The sequence below is a fragment of the Dendroctonus ponderosae genome, unplaced genomic scaffold, assembly GCF_020466585.1.
Source record: "Dendroctonus ponderosae isolate FM_Combo_2020 unplaced genomic scaffold, Dpon_F_20191213v2 Dpon_F_20191213_2, whole genome shotgun sequence".
In the NCBI taxonomy this organism is placed as follows: Eukaryota; Metazoa; Arthropoda; class Insecta; order Coleoptera; family Curculionidae; genus Dendroctonus; species Dendroctonus ponderosae.
In genome coordinates, this window is record NW_026018165.1 from 4,464,874 (window position 1) to 4,481,824 (window position 16,951).

The following is a 16,951-nucleotide window of genomic DNA, read 5'->3' on the forward strand; positions in this document are numbered from 1 at the left end:
ATTAATTAACAAACAGTTTTCTGAAATAATTAATTTCCCTTGATATTACTGCTATTTCCCAACAATTCACACTATACTGATGATCGATCTACACTTAGTATATGAACTAGGTACTTTGCCTGCTAAAGACCCTCATGGAAGATCTTAATATATTAAATGACTTGAATAAAAAAGGCGAGAATCACTTGATCTCGTGGCAGCGTCCTCTTGGAATATTAGATTCAGCAAAATATATGCGAATAAAGCAGTAAAGGCGTCACGAAAAGGAACTCGGATAAGTTGGATATTTGATAGAACACACAAAAGAAAAGGAGAAAAGGAGTTATTTTATTAGCCTACATTCAGCATCTCATACCCTAAATTGGGAGAATTTCTTGAGTATTTGTCATTGTTAGATAGGACATGTGTATTTCTAATGGAAATTCAAATTGTTGGAGAATTTTTAATGAAATTAAATTTCGCTTTTTGAATTGTCCTTTTTAAATAGTTGAGTTCGTTTGTTGCGTTTTAGTTTTGTTTATTTGTTGCAAGAACTGAAAGTAGAAATCAGGATATTTGGTCTTGAAATGTCCATTTTGACTTGAAAATATCTTTTGAGACACTATTTATCTAAGAAAACTGAGGAAAAAAACAGTTTTTTATTGAACCGTTGTGCCGATTATTCTATGTTGATTTTTATTAAGAATAATTATAAAAAGTCAATTATCAGATCGAAAAGTCTAAATAATTTGATTTATCCTTATGTTCTTTAACTAATTTGTTCTTTGATAAAATAAGGGTTGGCTTTAGAAAGCTGTGACGCATAGACTAAACCTAAATTCCCTTAAAAATGTTTGATTTTTTAATTCAATGAGATAGATTGCCTTAAATGGAAAATCTTTAAAAGTTTTGGTTCATTGTTTGGAATTGGTTCAAAGTAAGACGGCGAAGGCTACATTTTACTGATGTAATTATGAAATTTGATGAAACCAACAAATAGAAAATTTGGTAGAATACGAATAAAATATACTGCAAAGAACTTGAGGAAGAAGAGAAGAAACGAGTTAAATCAAACATAATTGACATTAAGAAGTCGCTGACTTGCTACAATGCTGAATTAAATAAATAATAATGGACTGAAATAAAAGTTTGAACTCGGGAATATTTTGAATTCAACGCCAAAGAAATACAATACGTTAAAATACTTTACAAGTCAAGGTTAAGTAATTAATCAAAATGATAATTAATATTAGCTAATATCAGTTATGCTTATCGAGAAAATTCACATAGAAATAAACCAAGAAAAAGGTTTTCAGTTTTTTAAGAAACTAAGCTCGCCATGCGATAGCTAAGTAAAATTTTTTCAGTGAAGTGAAATGTGCGTAATCGTAAATCTGCTCCTTTTGCTTCTTCTGAGGAGAAACTGTCACTGATAGTAAAGTAATAAATATATCTAGTATAAAAATGCATTTTTGCAAACGTTTGCAAGTTTTTAGTCTGTTACTTATTCCGAAGCCCCGAAGATACAACAGCGTTTTACTTGCGCTTATAGTTTTGGATTATATTATTATCATGTTGAATTATCATTATTAGATGCCTGGTGAACTTCCTCATTCGAGAAATCCCATTTTGATATAATATGTCATAATAAAACCGCTCAAAGCTTGACTTTAAAGGTATTTAATTTATAATTTACATAAGTCACAACAAGTCTTTATTTTCAAAGCAAACTTCAATGCAGTTTTATAGTTATAACTAAATAAACATTGTTCCCTCAATAGTGAATTAAACACGTACTACATTTTTAAGATTGTTGTAGTATATACGTAATTTTCCATAAAAACTAGAAAATACTTTCGTAAAAATCACCCAGAACCTTGGCTTTACCAGCTAAGTAAATATCGGTGTCATAATAGTTAGTTACTTTTATTCAATTGCACTCCCTCTTTTAAAAATTTGCATCTTCCAAATTAAAGCAGGTCACAACATAGCTACATTTTTTATCATCTTCAGTGGACAATTGACTCGAAAGGTGCTTAAGGTTTCATAAAATTCTCCCTGAATTATCAGTGTTGCGAGCTTAGTAAATATCGATTTCATAATGGTTGTTCTAACTCTACTTTTATTTGCCTTTCAAAGCGGATCTTCCAAAGTGCAGCTAATAGTAACGTAAAATATTAACCACCCTTAGACACTTGCCTCAAAATCGTCCAAAATCATGAGTTTCACGAGTGCATAAAATATGGATATTTTCAAGGATTTTTTTAAAATTATTATTCAAGTTCTTCAAGGTGATGATAAAAGTTCGTTGCGTCAACGGTCTTTTGTCCAAGGAACCCAATAAAAAATGTAAACAGAAGATGTATTTTTTACTTTCTATTTTTATTTTGCGTCATCCCAAACTCACCTTCGTAATTGTGATTTGTCTTGAAAGTTGGCTTTTTACGATCAAAATTTGTAATAAAGCACGTACAATTTCTTACTCCCAAAATGAAGAGAGCGAAAGTAAAATTAAAACTCATATAATATCGAATATAAGTTTTACACAAGAATTACAGAGTTACAAAGCGATATCATGCAACAAACAATCAGTCAGTGTAACTCATTCTCAGTCTCAATATACAGGGTGATTCAAAATTGGCGCCATTCGTTTTGAGTAGATCACTGAGTAGACTCACTTGGAGTCTAACTTGGAGGATAAATTTCGATCTTTGCTTCAAATTATTATATCTTACATCTTCTTCAATTTTCTAGTTTCTTTAAGTCAAAGCGGTAATGATGTTTTTTGTCATTAGCAGATAGTTACTGATAGATAGCCTTTGTCAATAATAACAATAATTCATCTAACTGTGACTTACTTTGAAGCTCCTTTCACGAATTTGCGGATATGCGATTAGTTCAAGAGAAAAGCCACAGAAACATAGCAGAAGCTATAAGAACTCACGCCAACAATGGCCGAAAAGAGTGGTTCCAGGAAAATAGTGGACGACAATAGATGTTTGGGTTCCAGACACAGAGGAACAAGTATTGGACATAATTGCATGAGAGCTTTCCAGGGGTACTCAGAACACAATAACTGACACTTTCCCAAGCACCAAATAAATATCAAGGAAGGGCTTCATTCCTACCACGTATCTAATATACACAGGACACAAGGACACATTAAACCGAGTGTTTACTGAACACCGGTATACATTGAGCAGAAGTTAATTAACCGAATACGAGAAGCTGCTCGATAAGAGTGGATAATAAGGAAACTAAACAGGCACTAACTTGTTTCGAGTTATTGACTCAAATGTGTGTTTATTTGTGAACATACATTCGAAATTTGAAAAATAATTGAAATTTTAAAAAGGTGTTACCACAGTCAACGAATCCTGTTGAATTTACCGTTTATCATTGTCTATTTCATTGTTATTATATTCTTCTCTTCCCTGGGTCTCAGTCAATGTGTGAAGTAACAATTTTGAATATCGTTTATTTCATTACGTTTCGGCGAGACAACTGCGCCATCATCAGATTTAAAATTTACACAAACTACAAACACTAATTCACAATTGAAACATGTTGTATAAAAACTGTAATTTATAAAGCGTTAAAACATTCATCAGTTCTTGAGAGAAAAAACCCTTCCTTTTGGGAAAGCAAAACATTTGAAAAACTTATCTCATTATTGGTAAACATTACGTTCGTTTAGGTCTTTGCCTTCTTGAAACCTTAAATTTATCTGAATTATTTTCTACATTTGCGAGAATGATACGAATGCTATTTTATTGTCACTTTCTGTATAAATCCATGATTACCGGAGTTTTTAATAATTAGGAAGCAACAGATGTTTCCGTAATGTTAGTTAGGCAGATTACCTTGAAAAACATTGTTGCCGTTTTTTTGATATAGCTTTTTGCAAAATTCGCAGTTTTTGATAATACATTTTTTAACTATTTTTTCCGTAGGTACCCCTAAAATATCGCCAGACAACACCTCCAGAGGAATGACGCCAATTATGAATCACCCTGTATCTGTTTTGTTTTTAAATCAGTGAAAAACTCTTGTAAAATCAAATTATATCTAAACAAAGGTAAGAATAAAGGTGCTTTGAGCTGATAATTAAAATGTGGTTCAATGGGCAGTTTTAATGCCGAGCAAAGACCGAATATGTTACGCATTAAACTAAAAGGCTGCAGCCTCAAACCTCTCAGGGCGCTAAAATGAATATTCCAAATCGAATTAGTTCCAGTTATTTAAATCTGTGTTCAAACGGATTTAAATTATTCAACAAGTATTTTTGCAAAAGTTCGCCCGGCGGGTTTTTAGTCATTCTGTTAATTACAGAATTATCGGATTAATTTTCTACTGTTGGGTATTTTTACTGAAATTGTACATATCGGGCAAACAGTTGCATAACTGTTGACTGTTGGTACAGTATTTATTTTTAACAAAAATTTCGTATTTTAATTTTTTGGTAGTCCCATAATAAACAAGCTATAAAGATCCTAGCCAGGTGTGCTAACGAAACGTCTGGACCAAGATCAGTCCAGTGTTAGCTTTTCAGGAAAAACTAAATATGTAAACCATTCGTGCTTGCGAAACATCAAGAAAAAATTCTTAAGTACAACAGACAAATAAACTGTAGTTTTTTGCCTAATGAATGAATTCCTCAATATTTTGGTTGAATGTTGAAACCACATATTTATGCTAAACATGACGACGAATTTACGCTTATCAATCCCTACATAAGATGGTATCCCCTATCAGTGGGCTTGATGGCTTGAGTAGATCAAATTACGACTTTGTCTGGTCGGGTATTAAAGTTCACGCAATTTGAAGATATGGCTTCCTATTATTGGAAAAGTATCGGCAAATCCATGCTCGTGTGGCTTTTATTGAAGGAAATACGATTTGTAATTCATCCGCGATGGAGGATTTGCAATATCAAATTTAATATTGGATTATTTCGTAGGCCTTTCTCTCCAAGCGCTCTCCGTCTTCATGATGGCTAAAATTGATTGATTTATAAAGAGCGAGAAAACTAACGGCCGTTATTCATGAAATATGATAGCATTGAGGATTATTACTTTTCCATATTAAAATGGAAATATTAATTTTAGTTTTCAGAATGTTTTGAAATGCGGCAGCTAAAAAGTTTGTAATTGTTTTAAATATTTCGAAACAACGTGATTATAATCGAGTTCAAATAGTCAATAGATTAAAATATTATTCGCATAGAATTTCTGCACAACAGATTTGTAAAAACTTTCCTACTCAGAGAGCAGTTACTGTACACATTTTGCTAAAGTTAGAATGACTGATATAAGACAAGAAAAAATTCTGAACTGAAGCCCTTCTAGAAAAATTTAAATTCCAGTCGTTAAACCCGTGAATAATACAGTTGTTGGTAAAGCCGACAGAAATTATTTGGTCGGTATTGAAAATATGCATTCCAGCAAGCACAGGATGAAGGAGCAGAGTATGTGGCATGTGATGGTTCCAGATGGTCAAAAATTTTCGAACACAAAAAACTCACAACTATGACGGATTTGAAGACCAATAAAGAAGAACACGCTAATTTTTCAATATTACAAACACTAAATCCACTTTTACCTAGGATACTACTTCTAAAGACACGCCAAGCAAATCCTAGGGAACACAAAATATCACAAAAAAGCCCGCGGTGAAAAATTGTTTATAAAATATGATGTAACTGTATTACCTACTCCCGATAAGAACAAATAAGCTGTTTTCCCAATAGTGTAAACCGACAAATGAGGGCCTCTCATATGAAGAATAAGGATCTGGATGAACTGAAGACCTGCTAGTTCTCGCAAGAAAATCAATAATGTAAGTATCATACTAAAAATATAATAAATAAGTATAATCACATGTAAGACCATAATATAAAGTACTGTAATTCACAAATCTTCAACTATATTAATATGGAAACTGAGAAACTTGGAATTGAAATACGTGTGTAGCTAGGGAAAGAATCAAGACGATGATACAAATATGGGAAAACTTTCTAAGACATACTTTTTTGTATCAACAGCTTTATTAAATTCTCAGGTTATTAAGAGCGTTAAATAGTCATAGAATTTTCTTAAAACGCTTTAGTCACTAATCAAAATTGACTCAGTTAAAAGTTGTTTAGACCTTTTTTAGAATATAAATTGATAATGATAATCCTGAAAAGGTTTTTACCACAACGGCTTTTTCGCAATGTTATTGTTGAGTAGAAACTTTATTTTAACTGTATAAGGGATGTTCTGAGATAATACACAAAAACTTAAAAGGGCGATTGAAATTGAAATAAGAAAAGTAATATCTGAAATGCAAATAACAGTTTTTTGCTTTTGAATTTATATTTTAAACAATTTTTGATTCAATACCTTCTTCAATCAATTGGTTTTAAATTTAGCATAATTCCTGCAGCAATTGCTGAGTACAAATTATCAAAATTTCAACCCCTAAGCACAGAATTGAAAGGACAAGTGTGAAGAAAAAGCAATACCGTTCTTTTTATTGTTCTCTACTAACTGTCAGTATAAAAACGGAGGAACCTATAAGGGTGCACAAAAACCTTTTTCTTTCTCGATCTTTTAAAAATGAGTTATGATTGAGACAAACTTTTTTGAGAAACATATTGCAGCCTGTCAATAATAGCTCATTTCCACAAAGCGGAAAATTTTCACCACAGATGACTAATGAAAGAAAAAAAATAATGACAATTTTTCAGCAACATTCTCGTTGCTGACATTCACTCGAAATGAAATTAACATTTTCAGAAACGCACATATTGCTATGCAATTTGGAGAAGCAATTTTCAATACCGATTTTCGATAAATGTGTGGTGAGGAATTGTGAACGGATTATCTGTTGGACTGCAAATTTTCCCAGGTGATTATTTGACCCGTTAAATTAATTGATGTAATAAATTGGTAAAAATTTAAAAAGTTTTTTTAAATCATGTTTTCTTCAACGATTTATATGTAGGCACTTAAAAACTGTACCGTAATTGAAAAATCGAAAATTGCATCGTTTTGATTTGAAAATAAGCTACAAAAAAATGGACCAAACTGCTGCTATCCCTCAAATCTGTAATCGATATGGACACCGACTATTTGATAAAAAAACCAGTTAAGTGGACATAGCTAATGAAGTCATTTAATACAAGTTAATAACGCACTCTTAACATTTTGAAGTTTGAAAATTCAAATGTTTAAAACACATTGAGTTTCATTTTGTTCCGTTATAATAGACCTTTAATTTACAAAATAACTTCGAGAATTTTGATCAAAATTTATATAAGGATGTGAATGTTTTTTCATTAACGTCTCTTGGTGTTTCCTGTCGGTATTATATACAGTTTTCTTGGAAATTACATTTACGCTATAACAGCGCTTCACTTGGCAAAATAGCTAAGAGTTCTAATATACTTATTGATTAGACAATATCTAATTTTTTTACAAACTTATTTTTGGGTATTTTGCCTAAACATTTTTTGTCTTAAAAAAAAACAGAATTTCCTCACGTCTTTTATTACAGATTGATAAGTAGTGCTCCTATTTCGCAATAAGAACGAATTATTTATCGAAAAGTAATCAAGAACTATCACCTAGAGGGTATCCTGCGACACACTTAGGCTGAAGCTGTAAGAGAAAATTCCAACTAGTAGAGAAATTAATTTGACAAACTACCTTGACGTTTCGATAGCTATTTTCTGCTATCGTTATCAAAAGAACCTCAATGAACCTCAAAAAAGAGTATGTTAATAAATTGTGTAACAATAGTAGGATAATACAGTATATGAAAATTCGCTCTGATAATTCGTCTGTGCAAATTGACAGTTATATGATTATTATTATTACAATTATTACATAACTGACAATTTGCACAGACGAATTATCAGAGCGAATTTTCATATATTGTATTATCCTACTATTGTTACAAATTTTTTTAGGCGAAATACCCAAAAAGAAGTTTGTAAAAAAATGAATCCGCCTCAACAATATAGAACTTATCTACAATATCTGACCTTTAACTACAACTGCTCTTTCCGTACATTCTTATTCAAAACAACAATCTGAAACAAAAAAAATATATTAAAATATGTTAATTTAGTATCATATTAAACCAATAAAAGTTAACATTAATATTTAGCAGTATCATCATAAAATGAATATTATTTGATCAAATTTTGCTGTTTATGTGGCCACCATGTGGCACAAAACAGGCTTACCCAATAAATAATTCATTGTTACGTAACTAAAGTATAGAACTTCAATCAAAATTTATGCCTGCAGACTAATAAATGAATTTCGATTTTCTTTCCGGATGCATTCCTGATAGCCTTTTACTTAACAATCGGCTTTGTTCTGTTCTTCGGCATTTCCCTTGAACCGTTAGTTTCCTTTCGATAAAATGTACATAATGGCAGAAAAGTTTCCAAACCGGGATTCTTGTGTAGAACCGACAGGCAATTTGCGATAAAATCCGAAAACTCTGTGTATCCAACCTCCCTTAATTATTGTTTGTTTAACCGGTGTATTTTCACTGTCTATGTGACAATAAGATTAGCAGCGCTAATGAAAAACAAACAGGATAATATCATTGCGGTGTCATTGAACAAACAATAAGTCGAAAACGAACCGAAAACTTTCTTGTCAAACTTCCCCTTTTGTTGGATGGAAACTTTCGAAATTCTGTTATCTTAGCCTCTAGTTTGAAGACAACCAAGGCAGTCTGTCGCGTGGAAAGTTAGATCCAACTCCACGACACTTTTATAACTGCAATGTCATATTTATATTTGTTGTAGTTTTAGACTATAAGTTAGGATATACTTAGTTGCGCTTCTGCTTCTTGAGAGTGAGTATAACTGCTGCGGGTAGTCTAAAAACGACTGATGACCGCAAGAAAGTGTATTTACAGATTCTTTAAAATCTTTAAAATCAACTATCTTTGGTGTTACTATATTTATTGATTTTTTGTTAATGAACTTTGTACCTACATCTTACAATATATTCATTTTGATATAATCTTTAATTCATTCAATTCAAGATTAATCATCAATCAATCAATTCAAGATTAATCGTAACTTTCTCACGTTCAGATTAGAGACTATTTATTCTGTATAATCAGGTCAAAAATGAAGCACTGAAAGTATTGCCAATAATACGGCAATATGAAAGTTTCAGCAGCTTTCCAAATAATTTCTTTCTGGTATGTAAAAATGCTACAACTTTTATTGCAAGCTCTTATTTTGCGAACATTTAAATAGGAAATATTCAAAAATAATTACGCAAATAATCAAATAAAATACGTAAAGCTGAATATACTCTTTGTCAACTGGAGGCTATTGACAAAACTGTGCATTTACAGTTCGTGTTTATGACACGGATCCTGGCAAATTGACACCCTCGACTTCGTCTCGGATGTCCAACGCCGTCGTCGTTCGAAAAACTACACACAAAAGAACTATAGAAATAAATGAAACACATGAAACGCCTATTTACGAATTCAACTAAATTATTTAATAGTGTTGTCTATCTTTTGGTCTTTTTCAACTTTCTGTATTCCCGTATTTTGGAATAAAGCTATCAGATAAGGGTTGTTTGGACTAAAGTTCTGATTTACAAACTGATAAACAAAAAACTTTATTTCTATTAAAACTTTTTTTAAAATAATTTTCTTGGCTAAACTGAAACATGAAAACATTCATGTTCCATTTTAGCCAAGTAAATTCAATTGGCTAAATAATTTAAAATTTTCTTGCTCTAAAAACTGAGAAAATAAGTTGATTGTCAACATGAAAAAACGCTCACTTACACCCTCTAATAACACTAAAATGTTTTGCTATAAAATGCTCATTTTAGAACATATAAGTATAAGTTATCCAAGGTGTCTTTAATTACTAATTTTATTTATAAGCTTCCCACCCTTAATATCTTTCCTGAATTATGAAAAATCCGAAAGACTCGTCAATTTTATTTGTAAAGAAGACACTTTAAACAAATATTTTTAGCCTCCTTGTTTCAACCCCCTAGGACGGGTAGATCTCACGTCGTCGTCGACGATCGTCCTAGGGAGTTGAAACAAGGAGGCTAAAAATATTTATTTAAAGTGTCCCCCTTGCGAATAATATTACGGGGCTTTCCGATATTTAATATTTTAAACTGCAAGAAAGATATTAAGGGTGGGAAATTTTCAAATTGACACCCCGTATAACAAATAAGTTATAAAACAAAACGTGACAAAATAAATCTCTGTAAAAAATAAAGCTCCAAATAAATGTATTTCGTGGAGAATCCTTTATAAAAGTAGTTTGCCAAGTCGCATAAATATATCGAATTCCAAATCGTTATGACATTTTACATTAAAACAACTTTGCCTTGTCGTTTTTTCAAGTAAACCGCGAGCGACAGACTGTTGGCTGTGTAAAGGAATCCTTTTATGTTATTTCAACAGAAATATCGCGGAATCAAGATAAAAGTTTCGGAAATATATTCCGTTTTCCGGGAACAACTTGTTTTTCATATGAGATCTTTTAATAGCTTACTTTACTTTGAATTGATTGTTATGTTAAGTTTGTATGTAATTTTATTATTATGATTTTAATTAATGCCAGTTAGCTGAAAGAACAGGTGGATGCACCACCAATTAAGGTGCCACCACAATATAAATAAATTTATTGAACCCGCATGGACAATATATAATTCAATAAAAGATTTATTTGCTTTAAAAATCGAATTTTTAAGTTTAATAAATACAGGTCTTATTGCTTCCGTATTTAATGTGGAAAAAAGTAATTACATATGATTTTCTATCGCACTTTTAAAAAGTTAAGTATCTGGAAAATATTATTTCAAGAAGATTGATGGAACTTTAACCTTTAGCCCATTTTTCCAACAAACCAATTCCGTTCAATTTAGCATCCAATTATTACTGAAGAAAATATGATCTTTCAGAGAGTACGTTATATGAAACTTAAATCGATTAAATGAAAATTGTAAATAAAAACCAATTGCCTAATTGCCTTTAACATTGTTGAAATAAGTATATACAAATGTTGCAAAATATTAAGGAATTAATTCATGTATTCATGTCTACTAGAGCAAAAATTGTATTCAAATGGAAACAGAGAAAGAGAGGAGAGAAGAAACAGAGATTCGGTTTGTGGGTGAATAGGGATATGCAGTGAAGAAAAAGCGCTACAAAACTGGTATAAAAAGTTATATAGGAAACTGATCAGATAAAAAACACGTTACCTTAATTTTAATAGATCTTGTTAAAATAGAAAATATGTATGTATTTGGTAAAACACTTAAAAATACAAAGAAATTACAAATATACAATTATTTGCGCAATTGCTAAAACTACACTTATATTCGTTATCGCTCTATTTGAAATTTTGCAATCTACCTAGCATTATTTTTCAACATTTACGCTTCAACAAAAAACCGAAAGGTTTCATATAAAATAAATTTGCAAGTTAAGTACTTGCCTAATATTGATATGTGCACATATTTCTATTTTCGGCTTCAAAGCATTAATAATAAAAAAGATACATTTTAAAATGTACACGCATCAATAGTACAAACGGGCACAAATCAATTTGTTTCTCTGCCTGTCACAGATATGCAGCTCGATCCATGTTTAAATTAAAATTGAAATTATTAAATATGTAATTTAAAAATGTTACACATTTTGTCGTATTGGATTCCGAATGAGTTTGATTGGCAACAACGTGTACTTAATTGATTAGGGCTTATACAAGTGTTTAGCAATATTTTTCGTTACAATCGTTGATTTAATTAATCTTCACTTTAAATTGACTAACTGACAATGCATGTAAACTTGTAATAACAAGATTAATAAAACAGCACAAAATTTTTTGATACATTTTTTTAAAATTGATAATTAAAAGATCATGTAGGTTTAACATCGATGCTTATAATAAGAGACTAACAAAAATACAGCATCCAATCATCTCAAAGAAGTTCAGTCGATTTCCAGATTTTCTGTTTGCATATTTAAAATATGGTAATTCCAAGGAAAAACTCAAACATTCAAATTTTAAAATTGGGGTTGTTAGGATCGGTTTCATATTTATTCTCAATTATAATCCTGACTACTAAAGTTAAAAACCCTCCCAAATGTCCTTTTCTTTTCAAGTGTCGATTTGGGTTTCCAATTTCTCGGGGTTTTACGACGAAAGTCACTATTGTATCCGATTTTTCGACCCTATTTCGTTTTATACATTTTTTTACTGGTAGTGACTCCTGCTATTTGGTTAAACGAGTTATTGCAGCAATAAAACTGATAAGATTTTCCAGACCATTTTTAGAGATTTTTCTGGCCAATATATGAAAGGAAGCTGTCGTTGGCCCCTTTTATTACTGAGATTATATCTATAGAGTGTCTATTTTACCATCGGATTTATTTAGATGGCCTGTTTGGCAATAAATTGTGTTGGATCTGGTGAAGTGGCATGTACAATTACGTTAGATAGTCTTTAAGGAAGCCGGACGAATGTGTTCAATAAATGAACAGGTAATTATTGGAAAATTTCTGATAAACATGTATTTTTAACTGTAAATACTAGTGGCTCAAAAAATGCTATATTGACACAAAAATGAAATACTATTAAAGCCAAATTGAATCTCAAATCTTCCACTATTTATTATCAATAGACATTCTGTAAGTTTCCGCTAACAATGAGACGTAATTGCATTATTTTATTGCCACGAAAAGCACTTGAAACCATCGTTATTACTCCAAGAAGAAATAACCGCTCAAAATGAAACGCAAATGAGACCAATTGAGATGATATTATGTTTAAACTTTTCCTTCTGACTGGTTTTATTAGTTTTTGCATCGACCCGTGCAGTTTTGTTATTCAGATTCTCCTGTTCGGCGTACAGATAGCAAATTAAATTGTCATAAGACTTGCTAATTTGTATTTGCATTATCCTTGCTTTACTTACTTTACCAAAATGAATACAGTATGAAACCGAAGCTTATGACTGATTTCAGATATTCATTTCTCATCTCAGGCTTGTTCCATTAATTATGCAAATAGATGAGTCTCTTGACTCTTTGCATTCTCATAATTAATCATAAATAAGTGATTTAGTTTTTCCATTGAAAAGGAGTTTCAAAGAATTTTGTAGATTTTTAATTTCAATTCTTATAGCTTCTTGCATATTTCTGTCAACTACATTTTAATTCCAGTTTTGTTGTAACATACTTTTTGAAACCAATTAGGCCTATATAGTCGACGAATGTAGGTTGGGCGATATTCGAACCAAAGATGCTAAAAACGAAATTGAAAAATCGATTTTTCGTGACTAGAATAAAGATACTGAAATAAAATTACTAACCATTTAACGAAATTGCTAGCAATAAACGAAAATTTTCTAAAAGTATTTCGCAGAACAAACGCGTTGCCAAATAGCTTGACTCAAACTTAAGCGGATAAGTCTTAATAACAGATTTAATTTTCTAAATAAAGAAATAAACTTAATCCAAAATAAAATTTGACTGACTTGAGGAGAACCGCAGAAAACTATTGCATTGCTTCAACTTCAGGAGGATAGCAAAGTAAGATAATTTATATAAATAATGTAATATACAAAAGATAAAAAAAAGCAGTATAAAATAAGAAAAGCACATTTCATTGAAATATGGAATTATTTAGGAATACACTGTTTCTTGCAAAAGAGGTAATTTAATCAATTATAAGTTGATAATAATGTAAGAACTAATTATAACATATCTAAATGTTCTAACTGCTTCAAAGGTGGATATAAATTGTTCTTAGTGCTGAACTAAGTTAATTAATATAATAATATATAAATAATATTATTTGAGATACGCAAACATGGAAGGCTGCGAGAATAACGAATTTAACTGCGGAAATTATTCACATTGTAAAATAAATATGGAATGAGACTAAGCACCAATTATGCTGCATGTGATACGAATAACTATGAAATCTATAGGTAACTGAGTTTATTAAACTCAAACAAATGTGTTGTGTCGATGTGACGGTTCAGGAATAGTTTATTTTATTGATTGGTTGCTATGCTGGAATATAAGTAAGAAAGGTTTAATTAATGATTGAAATGTGATGAAATAAAGAAAGAAAAATAATATATCATAAAGCTGTTTCTTGTAGTTTGTTATATTAAATATGTTAAAAAGATATACAGGGTGGCCATTTTCTGAATCTTTGTATCGGTAACTTCTACATTTTTAAAGATAGAGAATCCATTAAATGGGCAAAATTGGGCAGAATTCGATTGCCTATTCAGTACCGTTTTCAAAATTTAGGTACCCGACTTGGTTCCTGAAATATCCTGAAAAGACAAGAAATCAACACTTTTAATTATCACTTATTACTTAAATTGCTTAACTTAGAAAAAAAGTTTAAACTGCCCTTAGCAAATCTTATTGCATTGAATTCAATAAACTAGCACTCGGTATCATAGTCAACTTGATTTACGAGATAAAAAATAAACTTATGGTTTTTTAAATAGTAATCATACTTGGCTGTGGGCCTTTTAAAATCCAAATTTTTTTGTAATGTATGTGTTTCTCCTTTTGTTGCCGTAAAACTTGAAAAGAAGATAAAAAATGTGTAGTATGCTATAGAAACAAGAACTATATTATCACACAAAGCCCAAAACAATAATGAATCGTTTAAATTAAATGTTCAAGTTGACTTCCGTTTACGTCCCGGCATTTTTTGGCATCTTCACATTCAACTCGTGAGTTGTGTAAAGGTGCACTATCATGTTAAAAATATGCCAATTTTCGATACGATGCTAACGGAAAACTATTCAACATGTCTTCAAGTCCATTTGGTAAAAAGTGTAAATATCTTTCCATATTTAAATTGTGATTATAAAAGAATGCACGAATAATTTTATCACTAAAAATGCCCCACCAGACATTCACAAAAAAAAACACGTTGATCTCGCCTATTTTCATTAGCCCAGTAAACATGATTGTGTCTGTTAATTATTTCATTTTTGTTTGGTGCTCTGTGTGATAATATAGTTCTTGTTTCCATAGCCTACTACATTTTTTATCTTCTTTTGAAGTTTTACGCCAACAAAAGGAGAAAAACATACAAACAGTTATATCGTCAAATTAAGAAAAAATAAGGTTTCTAAAATCCCACAGCCAACTATCACTACCATTTAAAAAAACATAAGTTTATTTTTTTATCTCGTAAATCAAGTTGACTACGAGAACGAGTGCTAGTTTATTGAATTCAACGCAAAAAGATGTAATAAAGGCAGTTTAAACTTTTTTCTAAGTTAAGCAGTTTACGTAATAAGTGATAATTAAAAAAGTGTTGATTTCTTGTCTTTTCAAGATATTTCAGGAACCAAGTCGGGTACCTAAATTTTGGAAACGGTAATGAATAGGCCCATTCTTTCTGCCCATTTAACGGATTCTCCATCCCCATGAACGAATTCTGCCCATTTAACGGATTCTCTATCTTTAAAAATGTAGAAGTTACCCATACAAAGATTCAGAAAATGGTCACCCTGTATATGACAAACACTTTTGCTAATTTTTAAATTATAATTTATCTTCTTCAAAGTTGTTAAATGGTAAGTAAAAAAAGTTTTCAACAATGAATCGAGAATGAATCTACCGAGATTTTAGCCGTTTTTGTGCGCAAAGGAACGAATTATGAAACACATAGAGAAAAACATTTAATAAGTAAGTCCATTATTCAAATTAGGCTAGATATTCGTTAACAAAAATAAATTAGGAAATCAAAACGGGATCTTAATCTTTGATTGACCTTCCAATTTAGAATGATTGAACGATCAAAGTTATTTTACGACAAGCAACCAATCATTATTAAACCTCAATTTGCTCTAAAACGCTTTGTAAATGAGGAGCAGATAAAAAGGAATTTGCAGCCTCCAAAAGCCCAATTCTTATTTAACATTTGACCCCGCATTACTTAAAACAATTTCCGTGTCAAGGTGACAAATGAGCAAGCATTTTTCTCCTTCACCAAAATTCGTTGAAGAATATAAATTTTCTCGCTTTTCTAGTCTGAGGCATGAGATGCTAAATAAGTTGGGGTTTACGGGGCCTTTTATTGTATTTTTCTGGTGTACTTCCGTTTTCCATTTGCACAATGATTAATTGCAAGTGAATTATTTAGAAAAAATTTCCAAAATTAATGGAACGTCAGGTTTTGTGTAAATCATCAAGGCCAACACTGCATCAAAGCCTAAAGTAAAAATGCGGTCACGATTTTACTGGAGTGACATTGTTTAAAGTTTTCAACAGCAGAGACTTAGAACAATTTTCGGAATTTGTGTTATCAGGTTTCGATCATGCGACAATTCATTGTGCATTGCTCGTATAAGCGTGCATTATACAAATATATAAAAGAAATTCTTTAGTTAACTTTAAAATTACTATAAGATTCATCCACCATATAAGTAACTCTATTAAACTAGACTTAATTCAACGGCGAATACAAGCTCAATCAATCTTAATATTCCCCCAGTATATGATCGCACTATGCTTTGCTTGCTCCTAGCAGAAGAATATGAACTTGCGTGCATAGAAGTCGGCCCACTGTAAACTTTCGACTTTAACTATATATGTTTTTAAAACTATTCATCAGATCAAGAAAAGAAATGTGTTGTTCGAAAAACAATTTAATAAGCTTTAAAGTGAGTATAAATTTATCAAGACAAATCATCATGCAAATGAAACGTGTTTATGTGGTGATTGTAACGAAAATAAAAAAATTGTTAAATATTAAAATTATTGCATTTGCAACTGAAATTTGCATATTAATTCGATTGTCATAATATCAATAGTGTTTAAGTGTGTTAGTTTAATGCATACTACACTTATGTATGACTTAAATTAAATGAACATGAAGCAACACAATTATTTTGATTTAGTAAAATTAGTGCGCTTTCTTTAATTTTAC

At 30.9% G+C, this 16,951-nt stretch overlaps 1 protein-coding gene across 4 annotated transcripts in view; it reads right to left on the reverse strand.

Moving 5' to 3' along the window:
- Positions 1–16,951, reverse strand: part of LOC109538342 (potassium channel subfamily K member 18) — a 147,746-nt gene that overhangs the window by 75,495 nt on the left and 55,300 nt on the right. For 2 of the 4 annotated variants that reach the window (XM_019905546.2, XM_019905543.2), the window contains exon 2: positions 8,009–8,056. The exons of 1 other annotated variant lie outside the window; for it this stretch is intronic. The gene's annotated coding sequence lies outside the window, so the exon portion shown is untranslated. The remainder of the gene's footprint in view (positions 1–8,008; positions 8,057–16,951) is intronic. One more of the 4 variants, XM_019905544.2, reaches the window with a different exon arrangement.